At 41.8% G+C, this 19,520-nt stretch overlaps 1 protein-coding gene across 2 annotated transcripts in view; it reads right to left on the bottom strand.

Annotated features, from left to right (window-relative positions):
• Positions 1-19,520, bottom strand: part of LOC310745011 (cryptic protein-like) — a 290,490-nt gene that overhangs the window by 171,343 nt on the left and 99,627 nt on the right. The window contains exon 1 of one of the 2 annotated variants that reach the window (XM_083577209.1): positions 18,026-18,047. The exons of the other annotated variant lie outside the window; for it this stretch is intronic. The gene's annotated coding sequence lies outside the window, so the exon portion shown is untranslated. Of the gene's footprint in view, positions 1-18,025; positions 18,048-19,520 lie in introns of those variants that run through there. 2 annotated transcript variants of the gene reach the window in all.

Below are 19,520 nucleotides of genomic sequence, written 5' to 3'. Positions count from 1 at the left end.
TAGCAGTTCATACTCTTTGTGCTGCTCAATCAATATGTCTCAACCCTGACCTGGGAAAACTCTCCCTAGGGACAAAAATTAGTGTCGGTGATCATCTTTAAACCTTGGTCTTTCTGTTCATCATGCCAGCAAGGGCGCCAATTAGTGTCAGTGGTGGTGATTTTTTTTTATGATGCGAGCCATTAGAAAGATTCAGTACTGTCTCTCTGAGCAATGAGCATATGGGACCTTGCATCTAGCCAACCATTCTCTTTCAATAATATCGTTAGGCAGTTTCAATGGTGTCCAAGGCAGCCAGAGTGCAAGCTCAGTTGCAAGTTTAGTCAGACGTCCAAACAGGGTGTGTGTTCCTGCGTCTGAATATTGGTGCCGGCAATACTAAGCCGTGCCTTATCGGAGCAAAAACTGAGCGCTGGAGGCCAAACTCTGGTTAGCCTTTACAAACTTGTGAAATGGGCCTAGATCTTAAAAATAATAATTAAGCCAGGCAACTTTTTTAATTGGTTTGAGTCTTTATCACATATTACCCTCAGAATTCTGAGCTTATCTTTTAAATGGTTGCTAGCAGTTTCATTTTAGAAAATGAATACTGGCAATCTGATCGTTCTCATAGGAACCTGAAGGTTTTTAGAGGTCAGGAAGTCGGTGGTCTTGGCAACTGGAGGGAAATTCGAGAGAGATCAGATCTGGGAGACATACCCACACTGCTGCGCCATGGATGAGGAGGGCCGGATTAGCCATACTCTGGAGTCTAGTGAATACGAAAAAATATATTTATTAAAAGCAAGTTGTTAAGTTGTGGGTGAACATATCAGACGACACAGCGATTCTTCAAACAGCTCTTGTTTATTCACAGGCCAGAACAGAACTGAACTGAAGGGTTCAGCCAGCCTGCTTATATAGAGCTCCAGAACAACGTAATTGTAACAACTTTCTGTAACTATCCAATCACTGAATGTCACTTTCGATCCCTTATTTGCATATGTGGACCTGAGCTATCTACAGTATCCCCCTGCTGGCCCAAGGTGAGAACTTCAGTACATAACACAAGTAACACTTCCAATTAATTACAACAACAACAAAACGCAAACTATCCAACCACAAACTACTGCTAGTTATTTGGCACAGTGTGTTAACTGTTGGTACTTGGATATAGCAGTTTGTCACAGTTTTGAGTCTGTCAGCTCCTGTTGCTTAATTTCCCCTTCTACTCACAGGCGTTTGCTTGCTTCCATGAATGGAAGGCGGGTACCATGATATTTGCCATAGTCAAATGATGGAACTCACTCCTGCAAGTTGGTAGTGATGACTACCAACTTGAATAGATTTAAAAGAGGATTAGATAATGTCATGGAGTATTAGACAGATCTTCATGGAAATTTGTCAGACTTCTGAGTGATTTTCTCCTAAGAATATTTTCTGTCTGCAGTTTTGACTAGGGCACACATTTTTGCAAGCAATTTCTCCTAATATTTGCATTCATGATATAGTCATTTTTATGCACAATGACCACATTTTTGAAAGCCTTGTTTGCTGAGAGAAGCACAAATTTTGAAAGATGGCTCATTTCAGTTTTCTTTTATTTTGGAAAGTGAGAATTTGATAGATCTGCCTTTGAACGTGAACTGAATCACATTTCTCCCCATCCCTATGAAAAGTTTGTTTAGGCTGAAACTGCTTGGATGCTATTCTGTATACCACGAATGGGGAATGAAATCAGAGGTGCCTGGAAAGCGCTTGTAACTCTAGAATAATGTTTATACCCAAGAGCAGAGGTTATAGAGGGGGTCTCTATTTCTCTTCACAACAAGAAAGGAGTGATGAACTTGGCCCTGGAAGTTAAGTTTAGACTCCTGAATAACTGTACCAGGTAGAATAAGACATTGCAATGGAAGGAAGTGATAAATGGATAGGAAACCTCTTGGGGGAAAAAGCTGTTTCAAGCTGAATTACTCTGGGAACAATAGAAAACCACAGGGCCCAAGTTGCTAATAGTTCCATTATTTCTCTTCCTGAGGTTTCCACTAAAGGATAAATATACCCTCTGCAAAATACTACTTTGAAATCCCATATTTTGGCTTCTGCCAGATGCTGTGAAAGAAGACTAATATCCTCCTCTTTACACCACTGTTGTTTTATTGTTGTGTATTGTGGTAAGACACGGGCACTGTAGAATCGCCAAATGCTCATAGCACCATTTTGTCTTATGGAAAGGGAGTGTGTGTTTTGTTTGCTTGCTTTAGAAATACATATATATTCCTTACATATAATTGAATTATGACTTAAAAGTTTGCTGTAACATAGGTAATTCCTAGAGAATCCTGTTATGGCTTCAGAAGAGGCCTGGAGCCTCAGTAATTTTGGGCTTTCCTCATCATTATCCTCCATGCCATGTCTACTGTCCCATGTCCTCAGTGCCGGATTTACATATAAGCTAAACAAGCTATAGCTTAGGGTCCCACTCTCTTGCTCCCCCCCAAAAAATTTCACTATTAATATACTTCTTCTTAATTGTATTTCAGTTCAACATTTACTTTGATAAAATACATATTTTGTTATATAAAAATAGCTTTAGATACCTATTAGGTCCATAAATTACCATATAGCATATATTCAACACAAAAAACAGCGACAATTTGTTGTTGACCAAGGACAGCTGGACATATAAAGGGCCCCATTACCTTCAGTAGCTTAGGGCCTCATCAAACCTAAATCCAGCCCTGCATGTCTTGCCATCATGCATCATGCTTCAACGATTCTCCAATGAAAATAGGGAAGTCCTATTCCATAATAATACTAATTTCATTATTTATACCCCACCTATCTGACTGGATTGCCCCAGCCACTCTGGGTGGCTTCAAGTATAAATAAAAACACAATAAAACTATACAATACTGTCTTCAGGTGTCTTCTAAAGGTAGTATAGTTATTTCTTTGACTAGCAGGGTAACATAACTCCATACCCTCCACCATTTATCAGATGAAAATAGGGATGTCCTAAGGAAAAGCAGAACATTCTGGGATGGCTTCTGTAAATCCGGGACGATCCTGGAATCCTTTGATGTTTTATTGTGCTTTTATTATTCTGTTGGGAGCCGCCCAGGGTGGCTGGAGAAACCCAAGCAGATGGGCCAGGTGTAAATAATATATATATATTGAATGAACTTTATTACGGTCTCAGACCAGGATTAAAAAAGCATATAGATAAATAGATATATATTTATTTTTTATATATATATATATATATATATATATATATATATATATATATATATATTCCACACATTTACAATCTCACAGTAGTAATGAATAAAGAGGATCCTTGCCCTAAATAAAATTTTGATGCTCTGCCCACCTGGATTCATTTCTGCCCTGATATGTATATGCCTCTCCAGTTGACATTTCAGAAAGAAACCACAGGTTATATAGACATGCTTGGCCCCAGACTGAATCCCAATAAACACCACTTGCTTTTGTTTCTGTCTTCAACCCACCCTTGCTTTTACACCGGGTTAACTTGTCGGTTGCGATACTGCTTGCCTCAGACTTAACTGCTGATAATTTCCATTTAGCTGCTTGACTGCCTAACTCTGGCCTTGATTGGCTCATGATCTGCTAGATTCCACATGTTTTGACAAACTCACTCTAAAACGCTCTGAACTTCCAGCCTCTGGTGTCAATCAAGACTTTTATTGTCCCTGCTCCTGGGTCTGGACCAATTCCTGGCTAAATTGTTACTTTTGTATTTGCCACACTGCTTCGAGTAGCAATTGGACTCCTCTAGTGCTGTTACGGATTAATCAACTCAAGAAATTATAGCGAAAAGAAATGTGATTTTAAGAATTTTTTTTTTTTTATGGAACCTTGGAAAAGCAGAGTGCAGCACTTTAACTAGTCATCCTTGCCAACATTTCCAAATTATTAGGAGAGGCGATATTTCTAGCCGGCAGGGACGTTCTGATTTAAAACCAGCTATCTACTGATAAAAACACTGAAAGAGAGTCTGCAAGAATTTTAATAAATAATTATGGTAATCCATCTCAGAGTCCCACTGCAATTTTAGCATGGAGCTCCAGCTGTAATATAATATCAGTTTTCAAAATACAAGTTTTAATCAACAGCAAAAGGGGTAGCATCTTACAGAGTAGATTGATTCAATTTCAAATATTGTGAATTACAAATCTCATAGTGGCATGTCAGAGTCCATGTAAAGAGGAAAGAACTACAAGAAAGAATCGTGGAGCACATGAAGCATAATCAGTGTTTGCAATTCTAATGCATCTGGGGGAAAAAAAAACAAATTCTCAAATCCAGTTGCTACTCCAACCCCAGCATTGGACTAGGACCATTCATGGTTCCATTCAGCCATGAAGCTCATTGGGTGACTGGAATGAAAATCTCAATATAAAATGCTTGTTGAAAGAGGAAGGTGTTCAGTTGTCATCACAAAGACAATAGAAACAGTGTCTGTGTAATAGCTGATGTGAGGGAATGCCAGAGAGTAGGTGCCAACACATTAAAGAATCAATTCCTATCTTATATTGAATGGCTCTCTTGATAAGAAGAGATCTGCAGACCGCCCTCTCCTGCAGAGTGCAGCGACGAATTGGGTATATACAGTGGTACCTTGGTTCTCAAACGTAATCCGTTCTGGAAGACCATTCAACTGCTGAAACGTCCAAAAACCGAGGCGCAAAGGACTGGCTGCAAGTTCAATTGGAAAAATTGAAAAACACACAGCAGAAGCCATTGGACTTCCAAGGCGTGTTCGAAAACGGAAGCAATGACATCCGGGTTTTCGGCGTTCGACAACTGAAACATTCGGCTTCTGACATGGTAAAAAACTGAGGTACCACTGTAATTGGATACTTATATCTCACCTTTTTCTCCAAGGAGCTGAAGCTAGCATACATGGTTCTTCCCCTCTTCAATTATTCCCCACAACAATCCTGACTCTCTCTCTCTCTCTCTCTCTCTCTCTCTCTGTGTGTGTGTGTGTGTGAGAGAGAGAGAGAGAGGAATTTGGAACTTTATTGAAGAAAAAAGAATCTTAAAAATAAAAGAACAAGAGCAGATTTACCAGATTTCAATATAGTTGCATTACCCAGGGTGTTTTTGAGCAAGTGCTTTGTCCCCTGACACTATATGAATGGTTAGCAGAAGAAGAAGAAGAAGAGTTTGGATTTGATGTCCCGCCTTTCACTCCCTTTAAGGAGTCTCAAAGCGGCTAACATTCTCCTTTCCCTTCCTCCCCCACAACAAACACTCTGTGAGGTGAGTGGGGCTGAGAGACTTCAAAGAAGTGTGACTAGCCCAAGGTCACCCAGCAGCTGCATGTGGAGGAGCGGAGACGCGAACCCGGTTCCCCAGATTACGAGACTACTGCTCTTAAGCACTACACCACACTGGAACTGCAAACAAAAGCTCTTAGTAGTAATGCAAGTTTTTACACACCTGGATTTGGCAGATGAATAAGCAAACTAAGACCCTGCCTGTTCCCGATTACCAGGTTGCCACACTGCATTGAACACAGCTTTCCATTGTGTGTGGCTTCCAAAGTGAAGGTTGTGGTCCTTGAGTAGAGTTGGCTTGATTCTTGCAGCAGCAGCAGCAGCAACAACAACAACAAAGGTCTCATTGCATTCTCAAAGAGCAGCTCCAATTACAGCCTGATTTTAAAACCATACATTTTTAATCTGCCATCATTATTCCATGTGATTGATCAATTCTTCCACACACTTAAGCAAGAGAGTTTGTCCCTTGTTAGCTAGTTTCTGTAGCCACATCTCACCGTACTTTCAGATGTAACATTAAGGAGCTCATATGAGCCTCTCTTGTGCTTTTTTCTATCAAGGAATTAATTCAGGAAAGAAACAGGAAGAAAAATGGACTATACAGCACAGTCAGTGCAGGTTTTACATTTTGTGTTAGGAACCAATTTAAAAACCAGCCTATTGAAGTCTCTTGTGTGAAAATGACCTCATTCTTTCCCCTCTTTCTTCCCTTTTTTCCTTTATTAAAATTTTTCCTTGGTTTCAATATCAAAAAGTTAGTAGCTCCCTTACAGTCTCTTGTTACCACTGAGGTACAGGGGCTGACAGAGCCACGTTTAATTACAAAAACGTGTTACTGTCTTTTCAAGTTAATAATGATGAAGACAGGAGATCAAACTAAGAGCAGCCTATTGTTGTGTCTGACAAAACTGGCTTTCTGTCTCACATGGTTTTTGTCAGCACAAAAGTCTGACATCCCAGAAAGCCTGTTTTGACAAGTGCCAAAACTAATTTAGGGAAAGCAGCCTATTAGCTAGACAGTTAAAATCCTAGCATTGGAAGAAAGACTTCCTTGGTACATAAGGTCAATATGGTGTCAGCCCATTCAGTTCCACGCTGTTGTCAGCATCTAGGGCCCCTTGCCCTACTATTAGCATTTTATTAATTTCATCAATTTTTACATACATCTCAAAGTGACTTGCAAAATATGGAAATACAGAATAATTTATCAAACATTTAAAATGCAGAAGAAAACATAAGGGTCCAGCAATAAGAATTAAAATGGCAAATCTTACCCTACCTCTTTAAAAGATGACCAGGCCAGATGATCAAATGAAGACCCAAAAGTCTAAGTAAACAGGAATACTGTTGCCTGGTGCCTAAAGGCTCAGACAACTAATGTTATAGGAGGGCAGGGTGTTAGTCTGGATATTGCCTGTGGAGCCCAACCAAGCCTATGGCTTTCTATTGCTAAGATGGGATTCTATCAGAGGCAGATTTAGGGCAGCATGGCTAGTTCTGCTGCACTGGGCGCCGATCCAATAATGTTGCAACTAGGATGTAGTTAATGGAGTAGAATGGAAGGCAAGAGGCAGGTCTGGGCATCATATTTTGGCCTCGCTGCTGAAATTTGAAAGTCTGCCCCTGATTCTATAGTGGAAAGAACTGATGGGTTGGCCAAACTGGTCTCTTTGTTAAGTTAATGGTCCTACATGACTAAAGAGTTGGCTAAGTATAGGTGTGTTGCCATAGAAACAACTAGAAGCCCAAAATCGGGATGGAAGGAGGTCAGTAGGTGTGTAGAGGAAAGATCTAAATATCTAACGATATAAAGATTCAAGGAATAAGACAAAGAACTGTAATGGAAATTGATGTTATTTCTGTGTTATGTATGGATATTTTTTCTTCTTTTTTCCCCTTTTTTCTGAAACTTGTTTTGTTTTTTCTTTTGGTTTGAGAAATTTGAGAAATTTATTACGGCCATAGGCCCATACAGGTAAAAACAACACCTAAATAACAGCTTGTGCCGTAGGGAAATAAAAAAAGCAATCGCTAAAACACCACTATAACAATAAAATACTATAAAATGGAAAGGCATACTACGCCTTAATTTGCTTGTAGTGCTCCTTGGCGTCGCTTTTGGGAAAGGACAGCAACTAGGAACCTAGCCACCTTCAGGGTCGTGTGGGTATCCTTGTCCTGCAAGATTTGGGCAAGGTGGAATTTTGGTGGGGTACCCTCTAGTTTCTGTATAATTGATCCCAACAGATTTGCCCGTGGCACATTGAACAAGGGGCAAGTGAACATAATGTGCTGGAGCGACTCCGGCGTCACCTTATCACATTCGCACACGGCGGGGGCTTGGCCCTTTGAGAACCTATGTCTCAGGACATTGGAGGGAAAAACGTTAAACCTTGCTTTGGTGAAGGCCAGTCTATGGGCAACAGTCGAAAGGGAGGAAAGGTATGATGGAACGCAGTAAGTTAAAGTTGGTTATTTAAGTGAAATTCAATAAAAAGAAACAACAACAAAAAAAGAAACAGCTAGCTGGTGCTATTTCCAGAAGAAGGAGGTAGGCATTCACCCCTCACCTGGCAGGAGGCCACAATAGCTCATGGGCTAGTTCAGGCACAGGCAAACTCGGCCCTCCAGATGTTTTGGGACTACAACTCCCATCATTCCTAGCTATCAGGACCAGCATCAGGTCAGGGATGCTGGGAATTGTAGTCCCAAAACATCTGGAGAGCCTAGTTTGCCTGTGCCTGGTCTAGTTGGTCTAGTCCTCCTTTGAAGCTGGGAAGGCACAGAGACTTGACTTGATCTCTGTGCTGAAACCAAAGTTATTTTGTGTGCACCCCCTCCATTAGAAACCCAATAGGCGAGTGTTAATGCTGTGAGCCCTCCCATCTTAATCTGAACCTCTCTCTCTATGTGCCAATTAAACCATATATAACAAAGTCTCCACGGTGTCTGATAACCTTCATTCCAAGGAAATCAAGACTAGGGTAGATGTTGGGGAGTGGCACCCTGGAAATCTCTCACTACTTTGAGATTGGGGTGCACATTAACGCTATTATGTGGAGGTGTGACAGCAGCAGAGTTGGGGCGCTACCCTGGTAGTAAGCTATGTAGCTAGGAGCATTAGGGAGATACGAGCTGCCATGCTAAAGCTATTCTGCACAGAGTGGTTCCCAGATACTATAGAGGCAGAAAGAGAAGGCTGTGTCTTGCTGATTGCTCCATTCTCCAGGCACTATGCAACTACAGGCTGGAGACCAGTGCTCCCATGTCGCCTTGATTAATCATTCACGAGTGCAAATTCACACTCAGAATGCCACAAAGATTTCCCCAGGTTATGGTAATTTATCATTCAACAATAGATGAGGGAAAGTGCAGGTGATGAACCAGTTAGAGAACTGCAGAGTTAGCTTAAAAAAACAACAGCAGCAATGTTCTTTGGCGTCTTTAACCGCGTAGTGTTTTGCACATCTTTTGCATTTAATTGCCGTTGTTCGCCTCTGCTACATGCCACTATTATTGACTCCTTAAAAACACCGTTGCTAATGTATCATTCACTCCGTAAGCAAGCTGTGAAGCAGGCCTTTCTGAGCAAACTGAAACACAAAGAATATGACCCCGCGGAGTAGGGAGTGTACGTTTGCCCCCATGGATATGAGAATAATTGCAGTTTTCAATGAATATTTGAGTTGGGTAGAACTTTGAAACAGCACGACAGAGGTTGAGTTGTGGAGGATGAAACAAATGCCCTCGTTTCATGTCCTGCATTGCTAGAAGTGAATTATTATTTTTTGTTCTCAATTCATACTTAAGCATACTTCAGGATTTTTAATTCAGTGCTTGGCTGCTGTAATTCATTCTATGTGCAGCTGCGTTCGGAATGAAGCTACTGCTATTGCAGAAAGGAGCGTCAAACCCAGAAGCAGCTCCAGTGAAACTGCAGTGCTTGCTTCCCAGCAGGGATGTTCAGAACATCATGTTCCTGCCATGTACTGGGATGGGGAGGCATGATGCAGCAGGGAGGTTGACGCAGTATGTGCGCACCAGTGCAGTCAATCTATGGTTTAGCCATTGGGTAAACCTTAGTTTTATATTTTTTTGTATTTTGTATTTTAGTTTTCTTCTCATCAAGAAGAGGTGGCAAGAATACACAGAGGAATTATACCAGAAAGATATGGATGTCACGTACACCCCAGGTAGTGTGGTTGCTGACCTTGAGCCAGACATCCTGGAGAGTGAAGTCAAATGGGCCTTAGAAAGCACTGCTAATAACAAGGCCAGCGGAAGTGATGGTATTCCAGCTGAACTATTTAAAATTTTAAAAGATGATGCTGTTAAGGTGCTACACTCAATATGCCAACAAATTTGGAAAACTCAGCAGTGGCCAGAGGATTGGAGAAGATCAGTCTACATCCCAATCCCAAAGAAGGGCAGTGCCAAAGAACGCTCCAACTACCGCACAATTGCACTCATTTCACACGCTAGCAAGGTTATGCTTAAAATTCTACAAGGCAGGCTTAAGCAGTATGTGGACCGAGAACTCCCAGAAGTGCAAGCTGGATTTAGAAGAGGCAGAGGAACCAGAGACCAAACTGCAAACGTGCGCTGGATTATGGAGAAAGCTAGAAAGTTCCAGAAAGACTTCTGCTTCATTGACTATGCAAAAGCCTTTGACTGTGTTGACCACAGCAAGCTATGGCAAGTTCTTAAAGAAATGGGAGTGCCTGATCACCTCATCTGTCTCCTGAGAAATCTCTATGTGGGAGAAGAAGCTACAGTTAGAACTGGATATGGAACAACTGATTGGTTCAAAACTGGGAAAGGAGTACGACAAGGCTGTATATTGTCTCCCTGCTTATTTAACTTATATGCAGAACTCATGATGCGAAAGGCTGGGCTGGATGAATCCCAAGCTGGAATTAAGATCGCTGGAAGAAATATCAAAAACCTCAGATTTGCAGATGACACAACCTTGATGGCAGAAAGTGAGGAGGAATTAAAGAACCTTTTAATGAGGGTGAAAGAGGAGAGCGCAAAATATGGTCTGAAGCTCAACATCAAAAAAACGAAGATCATGGCCACTGGTCCCATCACCTCCTGGCAAATAGAAGGGGAAGAAATGGAGGCAGTGAGAGATTTTACTTTCTTGGGCTCCATGATCACTGCAGATGGTGACAGCAGTCACGAAATTAAAAGACGCCTGCCCCTTGGGAGAAAGGTGATGGCAAACCTAGACAGCATCTTAAAAAGCAGAGACATCACCTTGCCAACAAAGGTCTGTATAGTTAAAGCCATGGTTTTCCCAGTAGTAATGTATGGAAGTGAGAGCTGGACCATAAAGAAGGCTGATTGCCGAAGAATTGATGCTTTTGAATTATGGTGCTGGAGGAGACTCTTGAGAGTCCCATGGACTGCAAGAAGATCAAACGGATCCATTCTTAAGGAAATCAGCCCTGAGTGCTCACTGGAAGGACAGAGAGTGAAGCTGAGACTCCAATACTTTGGCCACCTCGTGAGAAGAGAAGACTCCCTGGAAAAGACCCTGATGTTGGGAAAGATTGCGGGCACAAGGAGAAGGGGACAACAGAGGACGAGATGGTTGGAAAGTGTTCTCGAAGCGACTAACATGAGTTTGGCCATACTGCGGGAGGCAGTGGAGGACAGGAGTGCCTGGCTTGCTCTGGTCCATGGGGTCATGAAGAGTCGGACATGACTAAATGACTAAACAACAACAACAGTTTTGTATGTGGGGGGAGGTTGTAATTTCTGCCTGCCCTGCCCATATGTAGGGTATTCGGTTAAAGGTAGTTGCCCCTGTCTGTATGACCAGGTGAGGGCATGGGCCATAGCACTCCTCAAGGTGGTGATCCCTGCAGGGGATATTTGATGTAAGTCTTAGGAATCCCCCACTACGTAGGTGACTTTTGGTGTCACTTCCGGTAGGCAGGCCCAAAGTAAATGGTTGCCAATGCCTTTGCCAAAATACCTTACATCTGTTGTCAATAAAGTTGTGGCCTGATACAAGATTGGATCCAAAAGCTGACAGAATATGCCAAATTGGACGGCCTATCAGAAAAAATAAGGAATAAATCAAGACAGGAATTTGTTTCAAAATGGGAGGTTTTCAAAGAATATTTGAAATATAAATATAGTAGTTTAAACTCTGTTGCAGCATTCGAGGAACTTCAGTAATAGTTGCAAGGCAGATATAAGAATTAAGATATATTAAGAAAAAGTTTAATTATGATAAAAGTGTGTATTGGCAATAAGTAATATGAAATCGAAATATGGATTAGACGGGAGGTTGGGTCTTTAGTTGTTAAGACCTATTTATGTTTTATTGTTTGTCAAGAAAATTCTGTGTATGGTTATTCCTGTGTGTAATTTGCTATTTGTGTATTCTCTTTTTCCTTTTTTTGCTGTATTAAAAAATAAAATAAAATAAAATAAAATAAAATAAAATAAAATAAAATAAAATAAAATAAAATAAAATAAAATAAAAAACTTGTGGCCTGATTTGATCCCATTCAAGTTGTGTTGTGTCCTTCATTACTGCTCTGCTGGAGAGGTGAGGGAGTACAGAGGCTGGGCATGAAAGTAAAAGTGACACTAATCCCAAGAAGCTAGCATTATGGATTCAAACCCCTGGACCAGCTGCTTTTACTTTTCACTTTTAACAACCCCTTTGCCACCATCATAATAAACTTTATTGCACTAGCCAAAGGCCATGGCATCATTCACAAGGGGAACAAAAAGAAAAACAACAATAACCATAAAAACCATAAAAACATCAGGCACTGCAAATACAATAAACCACGGTCGCGTCTCCTAGAAATTATTTGTTGCATACGATAGAATAGCAGGGGGTTGTCAGGTAGAATGTGCCAGCTTAAATGTCTGAATCTCCTTTGCAATTGACCGCTATTTTATCTAGTTCTTTTCTCCTGATTGTCTTAGCTGCCAACGCATACAGGGCTACTTTATAAGTTACAAAGTCATCAGTATCACTCAGCAGCCATTTCACCCTTTCCACCCTGTTCGAGTGTATTCCATTCATAAGCAGGGGTTTTATAAATCGATCTAACCCCTTTGCCAATACATTTAACTGGGATGACTTGTGCAAGGAAGAGAAAGATCCCAAATGAATGAATAAATACATTTATGCAATATTTTTCAGCCATGGTGTGGAAATTGTTAGATTAACAACAACAATAATAATATAATAATAATTTATTTATACCCCGCCCATCTGGCTGGGCTTCCCCAGCCACTCTGGGCGGCTTCCAAAAAAATTTATATTAAAATACTGTAATACATCAAACATTAAAAGTTTCCCTAAACAGGGCTGCCTTCAGATGTCTTCTAAAAGTCTGGTAGTTGTTGTTACCTTTGACATCTGGTGGGAGGGCGTTCCACAGGGCGGGTGCCACTACCGAGAAGGCCCTCTGCCTGGTTCCCTGTAACTTGGCTTCTCGCAGTGAGGGAACCGCCAGAAGGCCCTCAGTGCTGGACCTCAGTGTCTGGGTAGAATGAGGGGGGTGGAGACTCTCCTTCAGATATACTGGACCGAGGCCGTTTAGGGCTTTAAAGGTCAGCACCAGCACTTATTATGATAAACTGCTTAAAGCTTCTTGCTGCCAGTTCAGATTGGTGTCGATCCCCGTAATGGTGCCCCCTCTAGCAGGGCATGGCCACAGGAGAGAGGGCATCCCACTCTCCAACTATGGAGTGCCCTTTCTACGGAGGTCTTCCTGGTGCACAAAACATGATCTTTTGTCCAGCAGTAGAGAAAGACTTGCCTTTTCTCATAGGCTTTTGACTGGATGTCGGCATTTCAGTTTGCTTATTGTTTCAGAAAGTTTGAATTTGGAAGGTTTGCCTTTACATGAAAACCTGTCACTAAGTATAGCTAATTCTTTTTGCTGCTGGGTGTTATTTACTGTATGGTCATTTTACAATAAGGTAAAAAGGGAAAGGACCCCTGGATGGTTAAGTCCAGTCAAAGGTGACTATGGGGTGCGGTGCTCATCTCGCTTTCAGGCAGAGGAAGCTGGCATTTGTCCACAGACAGCTTTCCGGGTCATGTGGCCAACAGGACTAAACCACTTGTGGTGCAATCGAACACCAGAAACCAGAGCACACGGAAACGCCGTTTACTTTCCTGCCGCAGTGGTACCTATTTATCTACTTGCACTGGTATGCCTTCAAACTGCTAGGTTGGCAGAAACTGGGATAGAGCAATGGGACCTCATCCCATCATGTGGATTCAAACTGCCGACCTTACAATCTGCAAGCCCAAGAAGCTCAGTGGGTTTAGACCCCAGCGCCACCCACGTCCCCCAGTCATTTTATGATTATCTTACCAGTGTTGTGGGATTCCAGAACAAATTTATTGGGGAGCTAGTATGGTGTTGCGTCTAGCATTTTTTAAAAAAGTGTTTTAAAATGTAAATTTTTGTTTGCATTTTTGCTGCACTTTGCTGTAAGTCACCACGAGACCATTACAGGTACAAAGTGATGACTAGAGATGTTATCACCATCACCACCCTATTACTGCAGTGCTGCGCTGTTAAGAGAAACATTCATTGAGATAGCAATTGAATAAAGAGAGAAATTCTCCCAGGACGATTATCTTAAAGCTAAGAAAAGTGTTGTGTAGAAGCTATTGTAGGCTTTCTCTCCTTGCCAGTGCTTTGCTTTGCCTAGATAGCTGGAGACAGATCTCTGAGTCCCAGCAACAATTCCCATAATTAACTAACTAAGGCTTCCTGAGGTTCAATAACATGGCATGTGGTGTAGATTACAGACTTCCAAAGGACATAAGTATAGGGAACTAGATGGATCACTAGGGAAAGGGAAATATTTTGATGAACTGAGCCAACAAGTGACAATCTTCTCCTGAGCTCTGGGGTTAGTGAAATCTTTCCTTCATGGATTTTCTCTTTCTTTTAGGTGAACCTTCTCTTGCTCACATGTTTTTTAAGGGTATGAACAGAGACAGATAAGCTGTCAGGAGAGAAGGAGCGCAGCCTCTTCCAATGTCTTTTGCACAACAGTCAAAAGAAAATGTTTATCGGAGTTTCCAAACATGCAGAAAAGGGAACATAAAAAAATCAAACAGTCTCAGGCTTTGATGAATTATTTAGCCTATTTCCCCCCCCCTCCAGTAAACGCTGTAGGATTTTCTTTGTGTGTTAGATCGCTTATCTAGTAGTTTTTTAAATGCATATACAGCAGGCAGGGCTTTATTATCTGGTATGAATGATTATGTTCCATATATTTTTCTTTGTTATTTTGTGCTTGTATTCGCTGTTAGGATGCTAAATATGTGTTTGATTGAAATTCCTCATTAGAATCTGCTGGCAGCTCTTGCCTTCCTTGACACCCATTATTAGCCTGGCATCGGAAGATTTGGCACAATGGAGCTGTTTTCATCGGGTGTCAAATCAGTGGAAGACCAAATTGCTCCATGCCTGTGGCCTAGCTAGTGGAATTTCCCCTGTGACCCTCCTCATCAGGCAGACCATTATTATCTGCATAAAAATAGGCCGAATTTATTCATGTGATTGTTAGCAAAGAATCCATTCTCAGCACTGTATAATAGTTCCCCATCCCCTCATCCCTTCTTGAGCAAGTAAATGAATGACTAGCCATGGCAATTGTGGACGGCAGGAAAATAAACAAATTTCCAATTGCGATTGTCAGAGCACTTTATGTGTAACATGCTCTTACCTCTAGGAAAACGACTGGAAATATAACCTCACATGGTATCCAGTTGTTGCAAGGAAAGCAAAGACTTTGTCAAAGGAAAACTTTCATTCTCTTGGCTTCCTTTTGCAGGAGCTGTGCCGCTGCTGCAATCAGATCAAAAGGGGGGGGGGGGAATGTAAGAACAAGTGATGCCTTGAGTTGTGTGTGTTGCATTCAGCTCTTTTTAAGAACTGAGAAGTCGGGCAGACATTTCTCTCCATACCAGAAGAAGATATTTTGAACTCATGCTCAACTGTTCTTGAGCAGTTGGCCAATAGGGAGAGTGGATCTGAAGGGCAGATGAACTACCATCAGGAGTTGGGCATTCGCCTCAGATGACAAATGCTGGGAGTAGCGGTGTCGCTAACCGCTTGGGTGCCAGGTGCGGCGCGCACGTCCTGCAGCCGGGGGTGGGGCAAACCTCCCATGGGGGTGGGGCATGCTGTTGGAATTCCTGCTCCATGATTGTAGTCATGGGATTGTTGTCTATCACATGATGGTATATGTTTTGACTCCACAGAGTGGGAAGTGACAGAAACAGGATGTTTGTGTTACAGTGTCCGTGAAGTGGGACTATTGTCCTTTGTTCTTTTTCTCTTTGCTGTCTGATGCTAGAGAGAGAGTGGGAGCCATGTTGCAGTGCTCCGTGTGTGTTTATATGTAAATAAAGTAGATTAGCCAAAATGCTGAGTTGCTGAGGTCTGTTATGCGAACTGCGCAGACTCTGCGGATCCCTAAGTGTGCCGGTGTCAGTTGGCATCGGTCGCTGTGATGTTCGGGCAGAAGAAAGCTTTTGAAGCTCCCGAACGATCGACCAGGAGGGAAAGAACACTCTGGGTGGCTTCCAAAGCATAATAAAGCATTAAACATTAAAATCTCCCCATACAGGGCTGCCTGCAGATATAGTGGTTAAGAGCGGTGGACTCGTAATCTGGCGAACCGGGTTCGCTTCCCCGCTCCTTCACAGCTGCTGGGTGACCTTGGGCCAGTCACACTTCTCTGAAGTCTCTCAGCCTCACTCACCTCATAGAGTGTTTGTTCTGCTTTGAGACTACTTAAGGGGAATAAAAGGCGGGATATCAAGTCCAAACTCCTCCTCCTCCTCCTCCTTCCAAAGGTTGTATAGTTACTTATCTCCTTGGCTCGGGGGGGGGGGGGCTTAACTCCATACTCGCCAACATTTCTCCAATGAAAATAGGGACATCCTAAGGAAAAGTGGGACATTCCAGGATCAAATCAGAGACTGGGACGGCTTCTGTAAATCTGAACATGGAGTCAGTTCATGCAGTACAATTTCTTGATCTAGCATCCTGATTTCAATAGCGACCAACCAGATGCCTCAGAGAAGCCCACAAGAAGAGCACAAAGCTCTCTTCCCCATTGTTTGTCCCCAGGTAAAAGCTTGTGGCCATCACCACATCATAGTGAGACAGGTCAATAAGTGTTAGACTTATTGTCACAAATCGACACCATACATCTGAAGTGCAGAGCTCAATTTTCAAACTACACTCCTCCCAGAAGCAGTTAACATGGAAATGAGGACTAAAATTCCTCTAGAATTTCAGAAGTTATCAAATAAGGAAATATCAGGAGAACAGCCTGATTGTGACACACATGTACACACACACAGAAATGCTTTTTCAATGAAGTATTTATATTGCAGTTCAACTTGTTGAAAGTGCTTCAATTACATTATCGCAGCAGGGGTTTATTTTTTGCTTTTTAACAACAACATTGTTAGAGGAGTTACCACTATCGTCCTGATATTACTAAGAGCACTGAAAGAATAAATACATTCAATTAGTGTTTCTGTCTAGTGCTTTGTTCATGGTATTCTCTTCATTCTTGGTAGGATTCAGATTAGTTTGTACACTTTAAAAAATATCAGGAAATAGTGTGCTCCGGTACCTGTCCCTAAAAAAGTTGGTTGATTAATAATAATAAAAATTCATATATCCAGGCAAAGGAGGCACTTACTGTTAGATAGCTTTCAAATGAAATTACTGAAAATCTTTTTTGTTTGTTATGCTGTAACTAATTGAATGCCTCATGGTTTAGTGGGATTTCACATAGCTGCACAAGCTATTTAATTAACCAGCACAACTTTTTAAAAATACATGATGCTTGTCTATAGGATGGTGCAATTTGCTCTGAGCCTTTCTCCTGTATGAGCGAAGATCTGTGCTGAATACAAAATGGAAGAGAACCATTAAAAAAAAAAAAATCAAATGTGCACTCTGGCCAATGTCAGTTAACTAGAATGTGGATCCCATAGCTATATTTGAACAGTAGACGCAGGAAATTCAAAAATCAATTTGAGCCTCACTTGCAGAAAAACTGCTTTAGACACCAAGTTGACTACACTCCTAAGAATAAAATGCGGCTACGCTTTTCCATGTCTCTGTCGACAGTGACTAGAATAAAAAGGGACATTTTGGTGGATATGCTATGCATTGCTTATGAGTAATCCACTTGTAACTATACATTCTGCTTCAGCCATGTTCTGTAAAACTACTGAAAAATGAAGAGCTGTCATGTCAGCCCTTAGCTGTTTATTATTCAAGTCACTATAACCACTTACAGCACAATCTAATGCATGTTTACACGTATGTAAGTCCCACTGTCTTCAGTGGTGCCTACTATCAGGCAAGGGTAAATAGGATTGCAGCCTTGCTGGTATTAAATTGAAAATGAGAAGAAATGCTTTGGGTGGGAAGAAAAAATTGTGCACATGTTTCAAAATGTTGGCGTTTGTGTGCTGTTTAGACTATTGCTTGGATAAGGGTTCCCCACACATTAATTAAGGGATTCTGTGGTTTAGATGTGGGTGGCACTGTGGGTTAAACCACAGAGTCTAGGGCTTGCTGATCAGAAGGTCGGCGGTTCGAATCCCTGCAACGGGGTGAGCTCCCATTGCTCAGTCCCTGCTCCTACCAACCTAGCAGTTTGAAAGCAGATCAGAGTGCAAGTAGATAAATAGGTACCGCTCCGGTGGGAAGGTAAACGGCGTTTCTGTGTGCTGCTCTGGTTCGCCAGAAGCGGCTTTGTCATGCTGGCCACATGACCCGGAAAGCTGTCTGCAGACAAACGCGCCAGTAAAGCGAGATAAGCACTGCAACCCCAAAGTCATCCGCGGCTGGACCTAACGGTCAGGAGTCCCTTTACCTTTTTAGGCTTGGTGAATGTGAACTGTGGAATAGTCCTGTATTTTAATATTCTTTGGAAGAAATTGAGAAAGCCAATAGATGGAAATGAAGTAAAATCTAACACAGGCAGTTTTCAGATGAAGATTATGATGCACATACACAGGGCTGGCTTTAGGTTTGATGAGGCCCTAAGCTACTGAAGGTAATGGGGCCCTTTATATGTCCAGCTGTCCTTTGTCAACAATAAATTGTCGCTGTTTTTGTGTTGAATATATGCTATATGGTAATTTATGGACCTAATAGGTATCTAAAGCCATTTGCACATAACAAAATATGTATTTATCAAAGTAATTGTTGAACTGAAATACAATTAAGAAGAAGTATATTAATAGTGATTTTTTTTGGGGGGGGGGCCAAGAGAGTGGGGCCCTAAGCTATAGCAGTGTGGTGTAGTATTAAGAACAGTGGACTCGTAATCTGGTGAACCGGGTTCGCTTCTCCGCTCCTCCACATGCAGCTGCTGGGTGACCTTGGGCTAGTCACACTTCTCTGAAGTCTCTCAGCTCCACTCACCTCGCAGAGTGTTTGTTGTGGGGGAGGAAGGGAAAGGAGAATGTTAGCCGCTTTGAGACTCCTTAGGGTAGTGATAAAGTGGGATATCAAATCCAAACTCTTCTTCCTCTTTCTCTTCCTCTTCTTCTTCTACGTAAATCTGGCACTGCACATACACTGGAAGGTCCATAATGCATGCCGGGAAAGTCCTGTTTCTTCATTTTATTGAACAGGATTTAAATAAATATATACATAAATTCCTTTCTAACTTGAGGAAGCTGTTCTAGTGCTAAACCAGTGCTGGGAATGCTGTTTTAGTTTTCCTTATAATGGCTGCATTCACATGGCAGGCCATTCCTTTCCGCCCATGCTGTTATATTTGTGCTTTCACATGTAATAAAAGCTGCTTATGAAATTATAGTGGAATGTAGTGCAAGTTAAGTGCTCATTTCGTTATCTGGTGTTCCCCCTCCCCGTTTTGTGGTTGCCACCTGAAGCAGAATCTTCTCACCCTCCTTCATGGCAAGGTTGACAGTATTTTCCCCATTGACTACAACCTTGAGCAGATTGCGGGCCCTAGCTTAAAATAGTGCTATGCCTCTAAGGATGGCTCTATCTATCACTTTATCCGCTTTTTGTCATAGTTACTTATAGCCTGACATTGCAAAGATCACCACATCGGCAAGTTCACTATAGCTTTATTGATGTTCAGTTTGTTATATGTCGGACCGAGAATACTATTTTTAAAAAACAAACACCCTGTACACTTTCTGAATGCCTT

The sequence above is a fragment of the Podarcis filfolensis genome (assembly GCF_964270895.1).
Source record: "Podarcis filfolensis genome assembly, chromosome: 11".
In the NCBI taxonomy this organism is placed as follows: Eukaryota; Metazoa; Chordata; class Lepidosauria; order Squamata; family Lacertidae; genus Podarcis; species Podarcis filfolensis.
Note: the sequence above shows the minus strand (reverse complement) of the source record. Positions and strands in the feature narration are given on the sequence as shown.